Consider the following 22,695-nt stretch of genomic DNA (forward strand, 5'->3'; position numbering starts at 1 on the left):
TCTTTGCCAAGAAAACCCCAACTGGGGTCAGAAAAAGTCGTACACGACTGAAACCATAGAACAGCCAAGACAAACATCTATGCCAATCACTGTGCTAAGCCATCATTGTTCTGTTCCAAAACTGCAAGAGGTACCATGTAAAGGAGGTTGAAAAATAAAGAAACAAGGTGGGGAACTTCCCAATAATTATTCAAGAGTGGAATGGGAGACCTTCAAGAATCGGGAAGATTTGGAGGTCTTTAAGCCAGAGCCAGATGACCCCTTGTCAAGGATGCTGCAGGTCCCTTGTTTTTCAGTTGTAAGTGGGACTAGACTGACCACTGACTTCAAGGTTCTGTTATTCTCAAGCACCATCAAGTAGGATCATTCTTAGCTGTCACAGATAGGAGCATACTCATCACTTTTCAAAGTCTTACCTGATGCCCTTACTCACCTCTTTCTTTACTTCGAATGGCTGCCTCAGGTGTCTACTGATGAAGCTTCACCCTGATTCTGCTAATGATTTAGGCAAGTATTATTACTGTTACAGAGGAGGCTTATGGGCCACAGGCTTTGGCAGCTATGCATCAGATCCATAGATATTTGGCTGCCTGGGTGGCACCCAAAAGAACTTCTTGGGCAGCTTTGAACAAGAAGAAGGTAGCCATCCCTTTGCCCTATCTTGGTTAGGGTGAGTAAGTTTCATCTATCCCTGACCCCAGGAGGCAGGCAACATAGCTCACCATACTGATTTCATTTTGTGCTGTGTCTTTTTGAGGCTGGGGATAAATAAACCCATGTATCCCTTTTAATGATCCCTTTGAGTCACAAGAATGTGAAGAATCTATATAGTGAGGGGATTTTTTTTTTGCCTTCTAGAGGGGGAAATGCAGGGCAATTGTGGTTAAGTGACTTGCCCAAGGTCACATGGCTAGTAAGTGTTAAGTATCTGAGGCCAGCAGGTCCTCATGACTCCACCTAGCTGCCCCATAGGGGGATTTTTTAATGCTTATTTGGCATGGATATGACTGTAGTCAATATGGATTATGAAGAACAAGTCAAGAAGCTACTAATAGACAACCCAGAGGTTAAAATTTTTCATATTATTATTTACATCTATTGCCTTTCATCATAAAAGGTAGTTAGGTGATGCAGTACATAGAGTACAGGACCTGGTATCTGGAAGACCTGAGTTCAGATCTTGCCTCTTACTAGCTGTATGACCCTGGACAAGTCACTTTACCTCTGCTGGCCTCAGTATCCTCATCTGTAAAATAAAGATAATAACGGCACTTACTTCAAAAAGTTTTTGTGAGGATCAAATAAAAAAATCAAATGTAAAATGCTTTACAAATCTTTAAGTTCTATATAAATGCAAGCTATAGCTATAAGTAGAACACTGTCTATCCTTCTGTTAGCCTGCTGGTGGTCCTTTGAAAGTCAATCTGTTAGCTAAGAGGCCCATCTATATTTCTTGCTGCAAGACCTGCCCAGCATCTTTTCACATGATAAACTGGATCTCACACATTTGTCCACACTAACCTTCTGCAGAGCTCCTCATTTGTCCTGTGGTCCTGCAGAGAGGTTTGGCACATCTTCTTTCCACTGTAGGCTGAGTGACTGGGAAATTCTGATTTTTGAGTCTTCCTGTGGACCAGCATACTAATGAGGCCATCATGGCAAGGATCCTTGTCAAGTTAAGCATTTCCATCCCAATCTTCATAGGCATCTCCACGTAGAATCAATGGTGTATGGACGCAGCTGAAATCAAGTCAGTATCTTTGCATTTTTTAGTCCCTTCTCAAACTATGGCAATTAGCCAGATGGATATGGTAACGGGATGAGGGGTGGGGGTGGGGGTGGGGTAGTAGAAAGAGAACAGGTGTTGAAATCAGAAGATCCGGCTTTAAATATGGCTTCTGCCTCTGACTCAGGAAAGTAATTTTACATTTCAAATCCTCAATTTTCCTCTCTGCAAAATGCAGAAAATAAAACTTCCTGAGAGGAAAGGCTTTTATGAACCTTAAATGGGATAGAAATGTAAGCTATTCCCCGTACGGGCCACGGGTTCTTCTTTGGGGCGGCTAGGTGGCTCGGTGAGTAAAGCGCGGCGAGTCGAGAGGACCTGAGTTTGGTTCCGGCCTTAGACACTTAACACCCACACAAAAAAAACTAGCCGTATCACCTTGGGCAAGTTACTTAACCCTAATTGCCTTCCAAAAAAAAAAAAAAGGCAAGCTATTCTCCCTACTGAGCAAGGGATATGTACACTGTTACTGTTGCATCCACAGTTTCCAAATTGTCTGCATATAATGTCCATCACAAGCAATGATTACTGATTTCAATAGCATCTCTGTGAAATTCAAGCCAACAAGTAATTATTAAGTACCTGCTATGTGTAGGATACTATGCCAGGTATTGGTATACATGAAAAAATGAAAAACTTTCGTTGCCTTCAAGTTTACATTGTGCTGTTGACTTTGTGTGACCATATGCCATTTGAAAAATAAACAGCTCAAATTGAGCAACTAGGCATTTCTTTTGGGGCCTTTGGGGAAATCTTCATATTTTATGCTTTTCTTTTCCCTTTTTTTCCCAATTACATGTCAAGACAATTTTTAGGATTCATTTTTTTAATCAAATGCTTTATTAAATTCTAGTTTACATCATTCATTTCCACAAGATTTTGAGCTACAAATTTTCTCCCTGTTTTCCCCCTACCCACCAACCCAAAATAGTGATCCCACAGGATATCCCCTCCTCCAATCTGCTCTCTCCCATATTCTTCCCCCATACTGTAATGGGAATGTAAATTTGGAAGATCTTCCCTGCCCCTAGGCTAAAATGCACCTGAAGCCTGGGGTGGGAGGCTTATTTTTCAGTAGATACTTTTTGATTGGCCAGTGGGTCTATAAGGTTGTTACATTCTCTGAGCCAGGAGAAGGCTATATAAGCCCTGATGTGTAGCTTTGTTTTGGGGCTCACTTTGAGAAGTGTTCTGTGATTTGATATGGATTCTGGGAAGCCGTTGTCCAGAGCCCCTCGGCTTTGAAAAAACCCAGATGTTGATTTGGTATGGATGTAATGGCTGGACAGTTTGGAAAGCTGTCTACTTGATCTGTTTCTGTCTTGATAATTCTGCCTGTATACTTTGAAGTTCCGGGTGCTGACCTTTTTCCCCTGAACAAGGTAAACGATATATGTTTGACTGATTAAAGTAAGCTTGTTAACCCATTTTGAGTTGCTTTCCTTTATCAAAGCAGATCCAAGAACCTGTATTGGCAGCAAACCCTGAGGACGCTTGGGGTGCTTGCTGCTACACATACGCCTTCCGACTTTCCAGTAGGGCATGGTGGATCTCTGTGCCCCAGTGCCTGTATATCTTATTTCCCAGTTACATGTAAAATAATATTAATAATAGTATATATATTAAACATTTGATTTTAAAACTTTGAATTACAAATTCATTCCCTTCCTCCCTTGTCACCAACTCTTACTGGGAAGATAAGCAATTCAATATAGGTTGTACATGTGTAGCTATGCAAAACGTTTTCGTAGTGGATATATTGTAAAAGACTGACTATATTTCCCTCCCTCCTATTCCACCTTCCACTTGTTCTATTCTCTACTTTGATCCTGTCCCTTTTCAAAAGTGGGTGGTTCCAACTTCCCTCCCCCCTAGCCTGTCCTTCCTTCCATCATCCTCCTCATCCCCTTCCCCCCTACTCTCCTGTGGGGTGAGATACCCTATTTAGTGTGTATGTCATTCCCTCCCTAAGCCAAATTCAATGAGAATAAGGTTGACCCATTCCCTTTTGACTTCCTGTTCTTCCCCTCCATTATAACCATTTTCCCTTGCCTTTTCTATATGAGATAGTTTACCCCTTTCTGTCTCTCCCCATCTCCTTTCATTACATTCCTCTCTCACCTCTTCATTTCACCTTTTAAGTATCATCCCTTCCCATTATATTGGTCCTGTGCCCTCTATCTATGTATACCTGTACACATATATACACACATTCACACATGTGTTCATACACCCATATACCCTCCTATATAGACATATGTATGTATGTATGTATATATACATACTCTATATATATATATATGCACATTTCTATTCCCTTCAACAATTCTCATACTGAGAAAAGTTTCATAAGTCACAATTATCACTTTTCCATGTAGGAATGTTAATAGTTCAACTTTGATAATTCCTTATTATTTCTTTTCCCTGTATTCTTTCTCATGCTTCTCTTGCTTCTTGTAGCTGAATGTCAAATTTTCTATTCAACTCTGGTTTTTCAACAAGAATGCTTGAAAGTCCTCTATTCCACTGAATGACCATATTTTCCCCTGAAACATGATACTCAGTTTTGCTGGGTAGGTGATTCTCGGTTTTAATCCCAGCTTCTTTGACCTCTGGAATATCATATTCCAAGCCCTTCGATCCTTCAGTGTAGAAGCTGCCAGAGTCTAGGTTATCCTGATTGTGTTTCCACAATATTCAAATTGTTTATTCCTAGCTGCTTGTAATATTCTCTCCTTTATCTGAGAATTCCAGAACCTAGCTATACTATTCCTAGGAGTTTTCTTTTTGCGATCTTTTTCAAAAGGTGATTGGTGGATTCTTTCAACCTCTATTTTGCCCTCTGGTTCTAAAACATCAGGGCAATTTTCCTCAAGAATTTCTTGGAGGATGATTTCTAGGTTCTTTTTTTGATTGTGGTTTTCAGGTAGTCCAATAATTTTAAAATTATCTCTCCTGGATCTATTTTACAGGTCAGTGGTTTTCCCAAAGAGATGTTTCACATTGCCTTCTATTTTTTCATTTGTTTGGATCTGTTTAATAGTATCTTGATTTCTCATAAAGTCATTAGCTTCCATTTCTCCAATCTAATTTTGAAGGAATTATTCTCTTCAGTGAGCTTTTGAGATTCTTTTTCTATCTGGCAAAATAAGCTTTTTAAGGCATTCTTCTCCTCATTGCCTTTTTGAGCCTCTTTTGCCATTTGAGTTAGTCTATTTTTTAAGTTGTTATTTTCTTCAGTCAGGTTGTTGACTCATTTCATAATTTTCTTGCATTGTTCTCATTTCTCTTACCAATTTTTCCTCCACTTCTCTTATTTGGTTTTCAAAATCCTTCTTAAGGTCCTCTATGGCCTGTAACCAGCTCATATTTTTCTTGGAAGCTTTTGGTGCAGGAGTTCTGACTCTGCTATCTTCCTCCTGTTCCATGCTTTGATCCTTTTTGTCCCCAAAATAGAAGTGTAAAGTTGGGTTGTTGTGCTTGCTCTTCTTCCTTTGCCTGCTCATGTTGTCACTCAATTACTTGACTTTTGAGCTTTTTGCCACAGTAGGACTCTGCTACCAGACAGAGGAGCTTTGTCCCAAATCATTGGGGTTTTAGTTAGGTGTTCTCTCTGATGCCTCCACCCACTCTGGCAAACTGATCACACACCCGAGACCTCCACCCTAGACCACACTCCATATCCAAATAGGTTGAAGCAAGAGTGATTACCCCTCAGACTGCTCACTTGGTACCCCTACAATCTGCAGCCCAGGAGCTGAAGCTGCCATGTGGCAGTGGCTGCATAGCTTCTCCCTCTAGGGGATAAAGGCTGCACCACATTCCCAAACTACTGGATGCCAAAGTCCATACTGCACTGACCTCTCACTTTGTCCTTAGCATCTATGGATTGATAATTCTGGAAACTGCCACAGCTGCTGGTGATCTGAAGTCCCTCCAGCCAGCGTCTGGCTGTGGCCGCCCTGAGGCTAAAACCTTGGGCTTGTGCAGGGCTGGGGTTGGCTCCCACAGCGTTGCTCTGTCTGCTTCCTGCCAGCCTGCCAGGCTGTCTTCAGTGGAAGGTTAGCTTCTCTGTGTCACCTTTTACATGAATTGGAGGAGGTAGAAGCCAGAGCCCCATGGAAGTCTTGTTTCTACTCTGCCATCTTGACTCTGCTTGTTAGCATTCATTTTTACAAGATTTTAAGTTCCAAATTTTTTTCCTCCCTTCCCTCCCCTCTTCCTAAAATGGTGCCAATTTAATATGGGTTATACATGTACTGTCATGTAAAACATATTTCCATATTAGTCACAATTGTAAAAGAAGACACAGATCAAAAAGAAAAAAAAACACACATAAAAGTATAAAGTAAATAGAAAAAGTATACTTTATTCCATTTTCAGAGTCCATCAGTTATTTATCTGGAAGTGGACAGCATTTCCTATGATGAATCCTTTATAATTGTCTTGGATTGCGTGTTGCTCAGAAGATCTGAGTCATTCATAGCTGACCATCACACGGTGTTGCTGATACTGTTTACAATGTTTTCTGGTTTTGCTCATTTCACTTTGCATCAGTTCATATAAATCTTTTCAGGTTTTTCTGAAATCTGACTGTTCATCATCTCTTATTACACAATAGTATTCCATTACATGCATATAACACAACTTGTTCAGCCATTCCCCAGTTGATGCGTATCCCTTCAATTTTCCAATCTCTTGCTAGCACAAAAAGGGCTGCTATAAATATTTTTGCGCATGTAGGTCCTTTTCCATTTTTTATTATCTCTTTGGGATACAGACCTAGTAGTCATATTGCTGGATTAAAGGGTATACACAGTTTGGTTGCCCTTTGGGCATAGTTCCAAATTGCTCTCCAGAATGGCTGGATTAGTTCACAACTCCACCAACAATGCATTAGTGTCCCAATTTTCCCATATCCTCTCCAACATATATCATTTTCATTTTTGTCTTATTAGCCAATCTGACAGGTGTGAAATGGTATCTCAGAGTTGTTTTAATTTGCATTTCCTGAATTAAAGGTGATTTAGAGCACTTCTTCATATGCCTTTAAATTATTTTAATTTCTTCATCTAAAAATTGACTTCATATCCTTTGATCACTTATCAAGCAGGGAATGGCTTGTATTCTTGTAAGTTTCGCTTGGTTCTCTATATATTTGAGAAATGAGGCCTTTATCAGAGATAATTGCTGTAAATTTTTTTCCTCAACTTTCTACTTTCCTTCTATTCTTGGTTGCATTGGTTTTCTTTGTGCAAAAGCTTTTTAATTTAATATAAACAAAATTATTTTACATTTTGAAATGTTCTCTATCTCTTGTTTGATCATGCATTCTTCCCTTCTCCATAGATGTCACAGGTAGGCTGTTTCTTACTCTTCTAATTTGCTTATAGTGTCACCCTTTATGTCTAAATTATGCACCCATTTTGACCTTATCTTGCTTTGTGCTGTGAGAGGTTGGTCTGTACCCAGTTAGTGCCCTATTGTTTTCTAGTTTTCCCAGCAATTTTGTCAAATAGTGAGTTCTTATTCTAAAGGTTGGGGTCTTTGGTTTATCAAGCATTCGGTCCCTGTGGCTATTTACCACTGTTTCTTGTGTATCTAATCTATTCCACTGATTCACCACTCTATTTCTTAGCTAATACCAAATAGTATTAATGATTACTGCTTTATAATATAATTTGAGATCTGGAATTACTAGGCTACCTTCCTTTGTATTTTTTTTCATTAATTCCCTTAATATTCTTGACCTTTTATTCTTCCAGATGAATTTTGTTATTTTTTTCTAGCTCTATAAAATATTTTTTAGTAGTTTGATTGTTAGAAGTGTCATTTTTATTATATAATGGCTTAGCCTACCCATGAGCAATTGATATTTTTCAGATTGTTTAGATCTGATTTTATTTGTGTGAAAAGTATTTTGTAATTGTGTTCTGTGCTTTTCTAATTAGAATAAAGCATCAATAGCTTGTTGTTATCTCCTAAGAATAAGTATCCTGGCATAATAGGGCTTTATCTTATCTATTGTGTGGAGGTAAAGTATACAGGTATTTATTTTATTTTAAAATATTTTATTATAAACTTCATAATATAAAAATAAACAAGCAAAATAAGTAATAAGGTCACCTAGAAAACAAAAAATTCCAAGTTATTGGGGCGGCCAGGTGGCGCAGTAAGAGTGCCAGCCCCAGTGTCGGGAGACCTGTGATCAGTTCTGGCCTCAGATACTTAACACCCACACAAAATAACTGGCTGTGTAACCTTGAGCAAGTTACTTAACCCTGACTGCTTAAAAAAATAACATAAAATAAAAATTCCAAGTTATTTACAATTCATTTCACATAGCTGTTGTGAAGATCAAATAAAATAATATACAGAAGTTGAAAAAGCTCAAATTAATCGATATTATCATATACTTATAAAGCCATCTTTAGTGTTACTTAGCAAAATAATACTGACTTGTTCATATTCTGTTCAGGCATCATTGTCCAATGGACAATGAAGAGTCCACATTTATCTTATATCTTAAAGTTTTCAAAGTCCTCTCCTCTTGACTCTGTGAGGCTGGACAACTATTATTGTTCCTCCTACAGAAGAGGAAATACACTCAGGGAGATTACATCGCTTGACTATAATCTTATAACTAGTTTCAGAGGTAGGGCTTTAGCCCAGTTCTTCTGATAATAAGATGAGCCCCTCAGATTTGGAGAGGAAAAGGAAAGAAGATGATTAGTAAATGCTAATATATCCTATTTATCAGCTTTTGTGGTTATAATTTTGTTTATATAGCTGTAGTTAATACATACAAAGGCAGGAAGCTAGGTAGCATGTTGGATTTGGAGTGAGGAAGACCTAAATTCAAATTCAGTCTCAGACATTTACTAGCTTGGTGACCATGGATGTCTGCCTTATTTCCTCATTTGTTAAAAGGGGATAATAATAGTACCTGTTGCTTAAGTTGCCCAGATTAACTAAAGAGGAAGTAAATTACTTAAATAACCCCATCTCAGAAAAAGAAATTGAACAAGTCACCAGAGCACACGCTAGGAAAAAATCTCCAGGGTCAGATGGATTTACTAGTGAATTCTAAAAAACATTTAAGAAACAATTGATTCCAATACTCTACAAACTATTTGGGAAAATTAGTGAAGAAGGAGTCCTACCAAATTCTTTTTATGACACAAATGTGGTGCTGATACCTAAATCAGGAAGAGACAAAACAGAGAAAGAAAATTACAGACCAATCTCTCTCACAAATATAGATGCAAAAATTTTAAATAAAAAATTAGAAAAAAGACTACAGCAACTTATCACAAGAATAATACACTTTGATCAGGTAGGATTTGTTCCAGGAATGCAAGGATGGTTCAATATTAGGAAAACCATCAGTATAATTGATCATAACAATAAAACTAGCAGAAACCATATGATTATCTCAATAGATGCAGAAAAGGCTTTTGACAAAATACAATATCCATTCCTATTAAAAACACTAGAAAGTATAGGAATAAATGGAGTCTTCCTTAAAACAATAGGTAGCATCTGTTTAAAGCCATCAGCAAGTGTTATATGTAATGGGGATAAACTAGAAGCATTTCCAATAAGATCAGGGGTGAGACAAGGATGTCCACTATCACCTTCTTATTCAATCTGGTACTAGAAATGTTAGTAGTAGCAACTAGAGAAGAAAAAGAAATTGAAGGAATCAAATTAGGCAAAGAAGAGACTAAGCTATCACTCTCTGCAGATGATATGATGATATACTTAGAGAATCCTAGAGAATCAAGCAAAAAACTACTTGAGACAATAAAAAATATGGCAAAGTTGCAGGATATAAAGTAAACCCACATAAATCCTCGGCATTCCTATATATTTCTAATGAAATCCAACAGCAGGAGATAGAAAGAGAAATCCCATTTAAAGTTACTGTAGACATTGACGCTTTTACCTAAATTAAATTACATATTTAGTGCCATGCCAATTAATCTAACAAAAAATTATTTTACAGAGCTAGAAAAAAATTGTAACAAAATTCATTTGGAAGAACAACAGGTCCAGAATAACAAGGGAATTAATGAAAAGAAATATTAGGAAATGTGGCCTAACCATACCAGATTTTTTTATATTAAATTTTGTTTTTTTTTAATTTACATCATTCATTTACACAAGATTTTGAGTTACAAATTTTCTCCCCATCTTTCCCCTACCCACCACCCCAAAACAGCAATCCCACTGTATTCCCCCTCCCCCAATCTGCTCTCTCCTGTATCCTCCCCATCCCCCCTCCAACTTTCCAATAGGGCAAGATGGATCTCCATACCCCAGTGCCTGTATATCATTTCCTAGTTGCAAGTAAATAATAATAATGATAATCATTAATAATAATATTTTGAACATTTGATTTTAGAACTTTGAATTCCAGATTCTTTCTGTTCCTCCTTCCTCACCCACCCTTACTGGGAAGAAAAGCAATTCAATATAGGCTGCACATGTATAGTTAGCAAAACATTTCCATGGTGGATATATTGTGAAAGACTGACTATATTTCCCTCCATCCTATCCTACCCTACCCCCTGACTTGTTTTATTCTGTACTTTGACCCTGTCCCTTTCCAAAAGTGTGTGCTTCTAACAACCCTAACCCCCAACTTGCATTCCCCTCCATCATCCCCCCCTCTCATCCCCTTGCCCCCTACTCTACTGCAGGGCAAGATACCCTATTTAATGTGTATGTCATTCCCTCCCTAAGCCAAATTCAATGAGAGTAAGGTTGACCCATTCCCTTTTGACTTCCTGTTCTTCCCCTCAATTGTAACCATTTTCTCTTGCCTTCTGCATATGGGGTAATTTACCCCATTCTGTCTCTCCCCATTTCCTCTCATTATATTCCTCTCTCCTCTCAATTTCACCTTTTAAATATCATCCCTTCCCATTATATTGGTCCTGTGCCCTCTGTCTATGTATACGTGTACACATATATGCACACACTCACATATGTATTCATATGCACACATACACTCCTATATAGACAAATACACACACACATTTATATTCCCTTCAACTACCTTCATACTGAGAAAAGTTTCATAAGTTACAATTATCGCTTTTCCATGTAGGAATGTTAATAGTTCAACTTTGATAATTCCTTATGATTTCTTTTCCCTGCGTTCTTTCTCATGCTTCTCTTGCGTCTTGTATTTAAATGTCAAAATTTCTATTCAACTCTGGTTTTTTTTATCAAGAATACTTGAAAGTCCTCTATTTCATTGAATGACCATATTTTCCTGTGAAACATTAAACTCAGTTTTCCTGGGTAGGTAATTCTCGGTTTTTAATCCCAGTTTCTTTGACCTCCGGTATATCATATTCCAAGTCCTTCAATCCCTTAATGTAGAAGCTGCTAGATCTTCTGTTATCCTGATTGTGTTTCCACAATATTCAAATAGCTTCTTCTTAGCTGCTTGTAATATTTTCTCCTTGATCTGGGAACTCCAGAATCTGGCTATAATATTCCTAGGAGTTTTCTTTTGGGGTTTTTATTATTTGGTATAATATTCCTTTGAGTTTTCTTTTTCAAGAGGTGATTGATGGATTCTTTCAACCTCTATTTTGCCCTCTGGTTCTAAAACATCAGGGCAATTTTCCTTGAGAATTTCTTGAAGGATGATTTCCAGGTTCTTTTTTTGATCATGGCTTTCAGGTAGTCCAATAATTTTTAAATCATCTCTCCTGGATCTATTTTCTAGGTCAGTGGTTTTTCCAATGAGATATTTCACATTGTCTTCTATTTTTTTCATTTATTTGGATCTGTTTAATAGTATCTCGATTTCTCATAAAGTCATTAGCTTCCATTTCTCCAATCTAATTCTGAAGGAATTATTCTCTTCAGTGAAATTTTGAAATTCTTTTTCCATCTGGAAAATTCAACTTTTTAAGGCATTCTTCTCATTGGTTTTTTGGGCCTCTTTTGCCATTTGAGTTAATCTATTTTTTAAGATGTTATTTTCTTCAGTCAGGTTGTTGACTCTCATTTCATGATTTTCTTGCATCATTCTCATTTCTCTTCCCAATTTTTCCTCTACTTCTCTTATTTGGTTTTCAAAATCCTTCTTGAGCTCCTCCATGGCATGTAACCAATTCACATTTTTCTTGGAAGCTTTTGGTGCAGGAGTTCTGACTTCGTTGTCTTCCTCCCATTCCATGTTTTTATCCTTTTGTCCCCCAAAAAAGGAATCTAAGGTTTGATTGCTGTGCTTGTTTTGCTTCCCTTGCTTGCTCATGTTGCCACTCAATTACTTGACTTTTGAGCTCTTTGACACAGTAGAACTCTGCTTCCAGAAGGGAGAGCTTTATTCCAAATTGCTGGGATTTTCACAGCCCCCAGAGCTATTAGGGGGATGCTGTCTCTACAGCCCCTACAAACTCTGGCTCACTGGTCACACACCTCAGCACCACCACCCAAGGCCATGATCCAGATCCAGGCAGGTTAAAGCAAGAGCGATTACCCTCTGAATGGTTGCTTGGCCCCCCTATGATCTGCAGGCCAGGAGCTCTGAAGCAGCCACACAGAAGCAGCTGCAGGGCTTCTGTACCTCCACTGCTTCTTGCTCCAGGGGCAGAGGCCAGACCATACCTCCATTCCCCCCTAGTTCCAAATGAATTCTACATTGACCTTTTACTTTTTCTTTGCCATTTATGGGATGATAATTCTGGAAACCACCACAGCTGCTGGTGATCCACTCTCCTGAAGTCCGCTCCAGCCAGTGGGTGGTGCCAACCTAGGGCTAAAACCACAGGCTCACAGGGGGCTAGGCTCAGCTCCCAGCATGCTACAACAGACCCTTCCTACCCACCTGCCGGGCTGCCTTTAGCAGGAGATTTGTTTCTCTCTGTCACTTTGTGGTTTCCGTAGCTCTAAAATTTGTTTAGAGTTATATTTTATAGATATTTGGGGTGGTTAAGGGGGGGGGGGGTTCATGGAGTTTTCCTGCTTCTATGCCACTATCTTGGATCTGCCCCAAACATACCAGATTTTATTCTGTTTTATAAAGCAGCAGTCATCAAAATTACTTGGATTTTTTTTGTTTGTTTGCTTTTTGGAGGGTAGTTGGGGTTAAGTGACTTGCCCAAGGTCACATGGCTAGTTTTGTGTTAAGTGTCTGAGGCCAGATTTGAACTCAGGTCCTCCTGACTCCAGGGCCAGTGCTGTATTCACTGAGCCATCTAGCTGCCTCAAATCATCAAAATTGCTTGGAACTGGCTGAGGAATAAAATAGTGGATCAATGGAATAGATTGGGTACAGGAGACTCAGCAGTCAATGACTATAGTAATCCAATGTTTGATAAATCCAAAGACTCCAGTTTTGGGGATAAGAACTCACTATTTGACAAAAACTGCTGAGAAAACTGGAACACAGTATGGCAGAAACTGGGCATAGACCATTATCTAACACTGTATACCAAAATCAAGTCTAAATAGGTGCATGATCTAGGTATAAAGGCTAAAACTGTAAGCAATCTAGGAAAGCAAGGAATAATTTACCTGTCAGATTTATGGAGAAGGGAAGACTTTATTACCAAACAAGAATTAGACAGCATTATAAAATGCAAAATGGATAATTTTGATTACATTAAATTGAAAAGTTTCTGTACAAACAAAGCCAATGTAAATAAGATTAAGAGGGAAGTGGAAAATTGGGAAATAATTTTTACAACCAGTCTCTCTAATAAAGGCCTCCTTTCTAAAATATACAGAGAATTGAGTCAAATCTATAAGAATACAAGTCATTCCCCAAATGATAAATGGACAAAGGATATGAACAGGCAATTTTCAGAGGCAGAAATTAAAGATATCTATAAGCATATGAAAAAATGCCCTAAATCACTATTGATTAGAGAAATGCAAATTAAAACAACTCTGAGGTACCACATCTCACCTGTCAGATTGGCTAAGATGACAAAACAGGAAAATGATAAATGCTGGAGAGGATGTGAAAAATTGGAACACTAATACATTGTTGGTGGAGGTGTGAACTGATTCAATCATTCTAGAGAGCAATCTGGAACTATGCCCAAAGGGCTATAAATAATTGCATAGCCTTTGACTCAACAATAACACTTCTAGTGTTGTATCCCAAAGAGATCATAGAAGTGGGAGGAAGTCCCATATGTAAAAAAAATATTTATAGCAGTTCTTTTTGTGGTGGCAAAGAATTGGAAATTAAGGGGATACCCATCAATTGGGGAATGGCTAAACAAGTTGTAGTATATGAATGTAATGGAATACTATTGTGCTATAAAAAATGAGGAGCAGACGGACTTTTTATTTATCTGGAGAGGCTTATACAAACTGATGCTGAGTAAGCAGAACCAGGAGAAATTTGTACACAATTACAGACACAATGTATGTGTGATGACCCACTTTGATAGACTGGACTCTTCTCAGCAATGCAAGGTTATAAGACAACTCAAAAAGACTCATGATGGAAGAGATGTCTACATTCAGAGAAAGAACTACAGTTTGAATGCAGATTGAAGCAAACTACCTGCTCTCTTTCTTTTTCTTGTTTGGTTTTGTTTCTGCTTTCCCATTGTTCATTCCATCGGTTATAATCCTTCTTTACAACCTGACTAATATCTAATGTGAAAGTATTTGCAGATCCTATACTTGATTGCATACCCCATGGCAAGTGGGAGTGGGGGAAAAGGAAGGGGAAGAAAATTTGAAACCCAAGGGATTGTGGAACTGACTCTTGTAAACTAAAAGTAAACAAACAAATTAATAAAGACAAAAAAAATACCATGTGTTACAACTGAAAATTTTTTTTTTAAATAATACCTGTTGCTGTTCACTCATTTCATTCATGCCCCATTTTGACTATTCTTGGCATAGAAATTGACGTCGTTTCCCATTTCCTTATCCAGCTCATTTTATAGATGAGGAAAATGAAGCAAACAGGGTGAAGTGACTTGCCCAGGGTCACACAGCTGGTAAGTATCCTCGACCAGATTTGAACTCAGGAAGAGGAATCTTCCTGACTTCAGGCCTAGTACTCTATTCACTTTACCACCTAGGTGATCATAACAGCATCTACCTTACAAAGTTATTATATAGACTAGTGATATCAACCTCAGATAGAAACTGGGGCCACCAAACCATACATAAGAATTCACATGGGCAGCATGTTGACTTAGAAACCACATATTAACATTATTCACATTCTATCCTAATTTATTCTGTTAAATATTTCCCATTCATATTTTCATCTGTTTCAAGCTGCACTAAAAATGTTGCATGCTGCTGGCAGTAGAGGATTTGATACTTCTGGTTTAGATCAAATGAAATAACATTTGTAAAGTGTTTTGAAAGTCTTAAAAGCTGGCTATTATTATGTTACTGTTCATTCACAAGTTGTGGTGCATTGATATGTTTGCTATACATAAATGTTAGGTGCTTTCTGCTTCTGTGTGCCTCACCCCATTATTCATAATTTCACTCTTCCAGACAGCCTTAGGAAATGGACCCTCCTACCTGGCTGACTGCTGACTACTCCTTTACTCTCCGACCCACTATGGCACTTGCATCTCCATTTATATTTTCTTTGACCCACTGTTTTGGAAATGTCCTTAAATCCTTTCACTTTGTCTGGTTTTCCTCTCTAAGTGACCAGCTGCTTGATCTCATGTGTATTTGCCTCTGATACTACTCAATGGTTACCTTTTTACTCATGACTTTCCTATATCAGAGTCAAGGTACAGTGTGTCCGACTGAGGCTGATCAGACCAATGCAAGCTCAGAAGGCTACCACAGGTCAGGAACCAATAGTCCATATGAATGTCTGAACTGGAAGATTTGCTTAGAAGGCTTTCTCATGTTCACACTACTGGTAGTATAATGCAAAGAGATCTAGATCCTACTTATCCACCATAATATGTGATGCTGGGCAATTCAATTCTCCCTGGGAAAGACCCTGGACAAGTCACTTAATCCTGTTTGCCTCAGTTCCTCATCTATAAAATGATCTGAAGAAGGGAATAAAAAACCATTCCATTATCTCTGCCAAGAAAATTCCAAAGGGGGTCACAAAGAGTCCAACATGACTAAAACATGACTGAACAACAACAAAAGTGGGGAGACTAGATTAGACAATCTTGAAGGCCACTTTCAGTCAAAAATATTCCATTATTAGTTTTAATTCATAAAAAATATATTTCTCTCCTTCCCACCTTGCTCCCCCCACATTGAAAAAAAGAAAAACCAAGCCCTTACAGCAAATCTTTATATCAAGTAAAACAAATTCTCACATAGTTCATGTCCATGTCTCAATCTATACCTTGAGTCCATCTTTTGTATCAAGAGGTAGGCAGCATGTTTCATTATGGGTCCTTTGGAATCATACTTGGTCATTGTAGTGATCAGAGTTTTTAAATCTTTCAAAACTTATCTTTGAAATGATATTGTTATTGTATAAACTGCTCACCTGGTTCTGTTGAATTCATCTTGCATCAGTTCATACAAGCCTTCCCAAGTTTTTCTGAAATTATCCACTTCTTCTTTTCTTACAGCAGAGTAGCATTCCATTTATAAATGATGTGTTCACAATCTCCTAACTGATAGGCATACCTTTGTTTTGCAGTTTTTTGCCACCACAAAAAAATAGCTGTTAAAAACATTTTGTACATATGGATCCTTTTTTTCTTTCTTTGACCTCTTTGGGATAGAGCAGGGGTATCATTGGGTAAAACCATCTGCAAAGTTTAGTAACTTTGGGGGCATAGTTCCAAATTACTTTCCAGGATAACTGTAATAATTCACAGATCCACCAACAATATATTAATGTACCAATTTGCCCAGAGTCGCTTCAACGTTTTTCATTTTCCTTTTTCATCAGCTTTGCAAATCTGATGAGTATGAGATGGAATTTTAGTGTTGCTTTCATTTTCATTTTTCTAATTATTAAGGACTTAGATATTTTTTCATATTGTAATTGATCACTCAGTTAACTAGCATTGATTTCTCCAATTATTTCATCTGTATTTTTAAAAAGGGTGTTTTATAACTGCCTTTATATAGTTCCTATGTGTGTCTTGGTAATTAAATCCCAAATGTTTTATAAAATTCTGTGATTCTAAGAGTATTCAAAAAATATCATTGCTTGCCTACCATTGTGTGCCTGACTGGAACTGGGATAAAAAATATATAAGATCAAAAGTCTTTCTCCAAATAGTGGTCAAAGTATCTGAGCAAACAATTCTTAACAGAGGAATTACAACCTATTGAAAAACCACATGAATATAACAAATCACTAATAACAAGAAAAATGAATATCAAAGTGACCTTGAATGTTCACATTATACCTAGTAAACTGCCAAAGATGGCAAAAGATGGGAATATCCAGTTTTGAAAGAGTTGTGCGAAGATAGGTATACTAATACATTGTTGATGGTGCTATGAATTAGTACAGCCATTCTGGAAAGCAATTTGGAATTCTGCAAATAAAGTGGCTAAAATGTTCATGCACCTTGACATTATACTGCTAGGCACCTACCCCAATTGGTCACTAAAAAAAAAAGATTCCATCTACACCAAAAGATTTCTAGCAACACTTTTTGTGGTAGCAAAAACAAACAAAAATAAAACAAAGAAGGGGTGGCCAGGTAGCACAGTGAGTAAGAGCACCAGCTCCAGTGTTGGAATGACCTGGAGATCGAATCCCAGGCTCAGACACTTAGCACCCACCCAGAAACACCTAGCCGTGTAACCTTGAGCAAGTTACTTAACCCCAATTGCTTAGGGACAGCCAGGTGGCTCAGTGAGTAAGAGCACCAGCTCCAGTGTCGGGATGACCTGGATCAAATCCGGGCTCAGATACTCAGCACCACACCCAGAAATAACTGGCCGTGTAACCTTGAGCAAGTTACTTAACCCCGATTGCTTTAAAAAAAATTAAAAAAAATAAAACAAAGAACTGGAAACAATGGAGATGCCCATTGATTGGGGAATAGCTAAACAAAATGCAGTTCATAAATATAATAGAATGCAAGCATGATGAATGCAGAGAACTCCAAAAAGACTTAAACGAACTTATGCAAAGTGAAGTAAGCAGAGCCAAGAAAACAATATACACAAAAACTATAACAATGTAAATGGAAAGAAAAACAACCAAAAAATTATTGAACACAAATATTGTGAAATTTTAAAGAACAAACTTAGATCTTAGAAGCCAAAGAAGAAATATGAGAAGACACATCCTCCAATTCCTTTGCAAAGGCAGAGGTTCACAAATTTGAAATATTGTATGTCATATTTTTTCAATGTATTGAGCAGTTATTTCTAAATTTTTATTTTCTTCCTATTTTTCTTTTCTTTATAATAAATAGTGGTTCTCTGGAAAGGGGAAGGGACACAGGAGAAATCAAAAGATATTTTTTAGTCTTAAATTTAAAAAAAGAAATACCGGTGCTTATCTGTCTGCCTACATGTCTTACTAGGGTTACAATAGATAATTTGCTAAACCAAGAGACCATTCATTTTGAGATACATTACTGATTTCCAGGATAGATACCAGTCTGGCCCTATGCACTTGTCCATGCTTCCCCAACTTGACTGAATTTGATTTGGGGGTGAGGACTCCAAGCTCCTTCATTGCATGAATGTACACAATGATAACTAGCAAATAGAATCGTACGTGTGCATACATGTGGGTATGTGTGAAAAGCTCAGAGAACAGGAGTTGCTTCTAGCATCCCAGGGACTGATCCAAGTTAACAAGTGCTGGTAGAAAATGGGAGCCAGGAACAAAGCCAGCACATGGCGAACCGTCCATCTGCCTGGGCTCCAAATCAGATTGTTGCAGACCCGGTGTCAGGATCACAGATGTAGCTGCTGACTGATTTCTAGCCAAACTTGTTGAAACTTTTTTTTTGAGGCAGCTGACACCTGTTTAGAAGTTTCTCCTCTCCCCACATCTCTATCACTATCCCAATATAATGTCAGATTTCCTATCTAGAGAAGGGAGAGTAAAACCAATATCAAATCTAGGACTTAGCAAGGGTTAGGATGATTTCGGTGATTGTCCTCATTCCATGTTTTTCTCATACAATGTTAGACCCGAAGGGAAGTTTTGAGGTTGTCTAGTCTAAAAATCTCATTTTACAGATGAGGAAAATGACTCACTGAGATGGGAAGTGAAGGGCTTAAGATCACAAAGCTACCTACCATTAGTATATAGGAAGATCAAGACTTGAAGGGAACCTTAAAAACCTCATCTAGTCCAACTGTTTCCTTTTACAGATGCCCAAAGAGGTGGTCATTCAAACTCCTAATTCTAAATCCAGTGGTCTTTGGGGGTATCCTATGAGTAATAAATAGGAGACATAGTACCAGAGCCTAGGTTTTCTAAATACAAGGTGACTTCATCTAGTCCATAAACTTTTATTTCTGCTGCCTACTTCCTAAAGATGAGTAAGCATTGGACAAGTAAATCTTTGAGAATTCCTCCATTTTCCTCATCCCAGCTAGCACATGTACAGTGTGTCAAAGTTTGCGAAGTGCTTTATGTGTGTTAACTCATTTTGTCCTCACAACAGCCCTAGGGGATAGGTGCCATTATTATTCCCATTTTACAGATGAGGACTCTGAGACTAGGCGAGTTTAAATGACTTGCTTATGGTCACACCAGAAGGTAGTGTCTGAAGCAAAATCCAAACTCAGGTCTTTTTGATTCTCAGTCCTTTACTCTATCCCTTGTGCCACCTAGCTGACTTTTCTTAGGAAGAAGAAAGACAAACACTATGTTGCTTCTTCTCATTATTGCTCTGTGATGTGATGCCTCAGAAGCCAAGATATCCCAGTTCCAGTTGCTGCAGAGGCATTCAATACCTGTATGACCTTGAGCAAGTCACTAAATGTCATGAGCCTCAAGGTCTTCATATGTCAGCATATCTGAACAAACCAGTCTCACAAGAGGAATTACAAAGTATTAAAAGCCAGATGAATGTACCAAGTCACTAAGAACAAGAGAAATCAACACTAAAACAACCTTGAATTGTTTACCTTACACCTAGTCCATTGACAAAGATGGCAAAAGATGGGAATATTCAATTATTTTTTTTTAAGGAGTTGTGGGAAGGTAGGAATGCTAGTGCATTGCTGATTGAGCAGTTATTTAGTACAGCCATTTTGGAAAGCAATTTGGAATTCTGAAAATAAAGTGGCTAAAATGTTCATACAGCTTGAACTCAATGTTCTCTAATGCTCCCTCCAGTTCAAATATTCTGTGAATCTCCTTTGTCTTGTACCTGAAAGCCCCCTTGAGTAATCACAACTAGAAGCAATTCTACTTATGCTTGGTTTCAATCCAGGGACTGGAGTTAGGGTTCACAACAATTTAACACCTCATAAGTTCTGATCTAGCCTGAATTGGTTACAGTCGTACCAATCATTCTGTGGTTCATCTGCAACCTTTGGGAATCATGGTGTTATTGGGCGTAACATAATAAAAATGGTGACAATCCTCTGGATTTCTGTAATACCAAACTTCTAAAGATCTGCGTGAATCCTCCATCTGGCTTTCCAAGTCCTTTCTCTTGTGAACATCGACAGAAATCCTTCTCCACATTTCACAGATAATGAAACTCAGTCACAGGAAGATGAAGTGAATGAATGTTTGTTAAATTCAATGGAATCTATTTGCCAGAGGTCACACAGTGTTTCGGGGGTGAAACCAGAATGAGAAATCAGGATCTCTAACTCCCAAATATAGTACTACTTCCAGAAATGTCCACAACCTTGGCACAGTATAGCAGAAACAGCAATGGATTTAGAGTCAGAGAACCAAAATACAAATTTCATCTTGGCTCCTTTCTATTTGTATGACCATGGGAAAAGTCATTCCCCTCTTCGGATCTCATTTTCCTTATCTTTAAAATGAAGAGATTGGATTAGACGGTCGCCAATATCTTTCCAGTTATAAATCAATTATCTTTTATGCAATGAACAGACACCATTCCAGGGGACCAATGTTGAAGAACTGGTCATCTAGGATATGACAAACTCATGATGCAGAATTGAGACATATATTTTTGGACGTGGCCAATATGGAAATTTATTTTGCTGGACTGTGTACATTTTTTATGAGGGTTTTTATTTTCTTTTTTTGTTTTCTTCTCGTTTAGAGGAAGAGGAATGAGAGAGGGAGGAAAAAATGTTTGTTAATCAAAAATTAAAACAAATTGATGATTTTATCATCATAAAGTAAGACTCACCTTCCCCAAGTAGTTGCTTCCCCCCACCTGCCCCTTCCCCAGCATGCCAATGGGAAAGGATGAAATATGATTAAACGCTCTGACAGGCACACAGAATAGGGGTGCTAATGTGGGCCTATCACCTGCTCTAAACCCTAAAAGCCTTTTAGGATGAAAGGAAATAATTTCTGTGGTTTCATCTTCAAGTTACTCCTTCTCCCCTCTCTCTTCTACTCCCCGTTCCCTTTTATCCTTACCTCCCCCAAACTATAAATTCCTCTCTCCTTGATTCGCAGCTGTTTCTCCTGAGGCTGCATTCTTCTCCCCTTTGGTAGGTATCACATTTACTGCTCCTCCTGAGGATGCTTCCAGGAGAACACAGGTGCCACTTTCATGGACGGCTTTAGCCAATGGCAGCTGGTGCCTGCCTTGCCTCCCTCTGGTGGTTATTCACCCAAGTGCTAAGCAGATGATGACAGAAGATGCTAAAGGCCTAAACCAGCACCCAACCCAGGCTCCTCCCTATCCCTCCCAATGCTCACCCTCCCTTAAGCACTGGAGGGATTTATGAGGCAAGAAAACTGCAGGTAATTCTAGCCACAGCCTCAGCCTCCTGGCCTGTGACCCTCACTCTAGAATCCCTGGGTGGGGAAGCTCAGGCTTAACTCCCCTCTTTGGTGTTTGCTGCAAGGATCCCACAAATCCTTTTGTTTGTTTGTTACCTTTTTCCTCTGGCATTTTGTGAGTTTATTTTCTATGAACCAGGGCTTCATTTGGCAGCTGGGGAAGAGGAATCAAGCTCTGACTGGTAACATCCATCCCCAAGCCTGGGAGGCTGCTTGGACAAGCTTGGTCTTAAAAAGCCTGAAATCTCCCCGACACCCCACTAAGAATACAAACAAGGTTGGTCTGACTCACTCAGGCCTCCCTTCCAAAGAAGGGCTAACCTCTGAATCTAGTTAGAGAAGCATTCCAGTTAAAAAATGGTGGGGGTAGGCCTTAGGATAACACATGTAGCTGCCAAACTCCTCTTGGTCCTTACTTTTCTAAATGGTATTCTTCTACCTACCTAGACTTTCCATCTCCTCTTATCCCTCACCATTATTCAAAGAAATACTGTACAGATTCTCCACTGTCCCACACTACCACCAGCAAACCTCCCACACACTCCAGGCAAGCTTTCCAAATGAAAGAATGGAAGAGAAAATTTTGTTTCCCTAAGCACTGCTCCATATAGGCCTGGGCTAACTAACCCATGTAAAGGTTAAGCAGGGGCAAGACTGAATGAAGTCCCTAACCAATATACATACCCAGCAACCCCTTTGCCAGTGCCTTCCAAGCCTTGCCCATGGATCCAGGCCTCTCTCTGCTAAAGCAATAATTAGAAAAGGTTTCAGTGAATGTCTCCTTCTCCCTGCTTACCAGTCACACTCTTAGAACCCCTGCTTCCTGAGCCAACTAGGGGTATAGCTGATGAGGAGGATCCCCAAGAGACTCAGTGGTTGGCCCCCTTCTTCGGGGAGGGCCTGGCTACTTTTTCATCCCAGAACAAACACATTTTTGATCTACGAGGCTACTTTCTCTCCATGAAAGGATGTGTCTCCCAAGTGACCTCTTCCCCCGTAGTTGGAGGGAAAATGTGATAAAAGGCAAAAGCCGTGTCCT

The 22,695-nt window shown here is 38.7% G+C and overlaps 1 long non-coding RNA gene across 5 annotated transcripts in view; it reads right to left on the reverse strand.

Moving 5' to 3' along the window:
• Positions 1-22,695, reverse strand: part of LOC138151250 (uncharacterized) — a 364,336-nt gene that overhangs the window by 219,944 nt on the left and 121,697 nt on the right. Inside the window, exon 7 of one of the 5 annotated variants that reach the window (XR_011165778.1) lies at positions 17,642-22,399. The exons of the other annotated variants lie outside the window; for them this stretch is intronic. This is a non-coding gene — a long non-coding RNA (uncharacterized lncRNA). Of the gene's footprint in view, positions 1-17,641; positions 22,400-22,695 lie in introns of those variants that run through there. 5 annotated transcript variants of the gene reach the window in all.

Source organism: Petaurus breviceps, unplaced genomic scaffold (assembly GCF_028583685.1).
Source record: "Petaurus breviceps papuanus isolate PSGF00001 unplaced genomic scaffold, PetGlider_PUasm1.0 90895, whole genome shotgun sequence".
Taxonomy (NCBI): domain Eukaryota; kingdom Metazoa; phylum Chordata; class Mammalia; order Diprotodontia; family Petauridae; genus Petaurus; species Petaurus breviceps.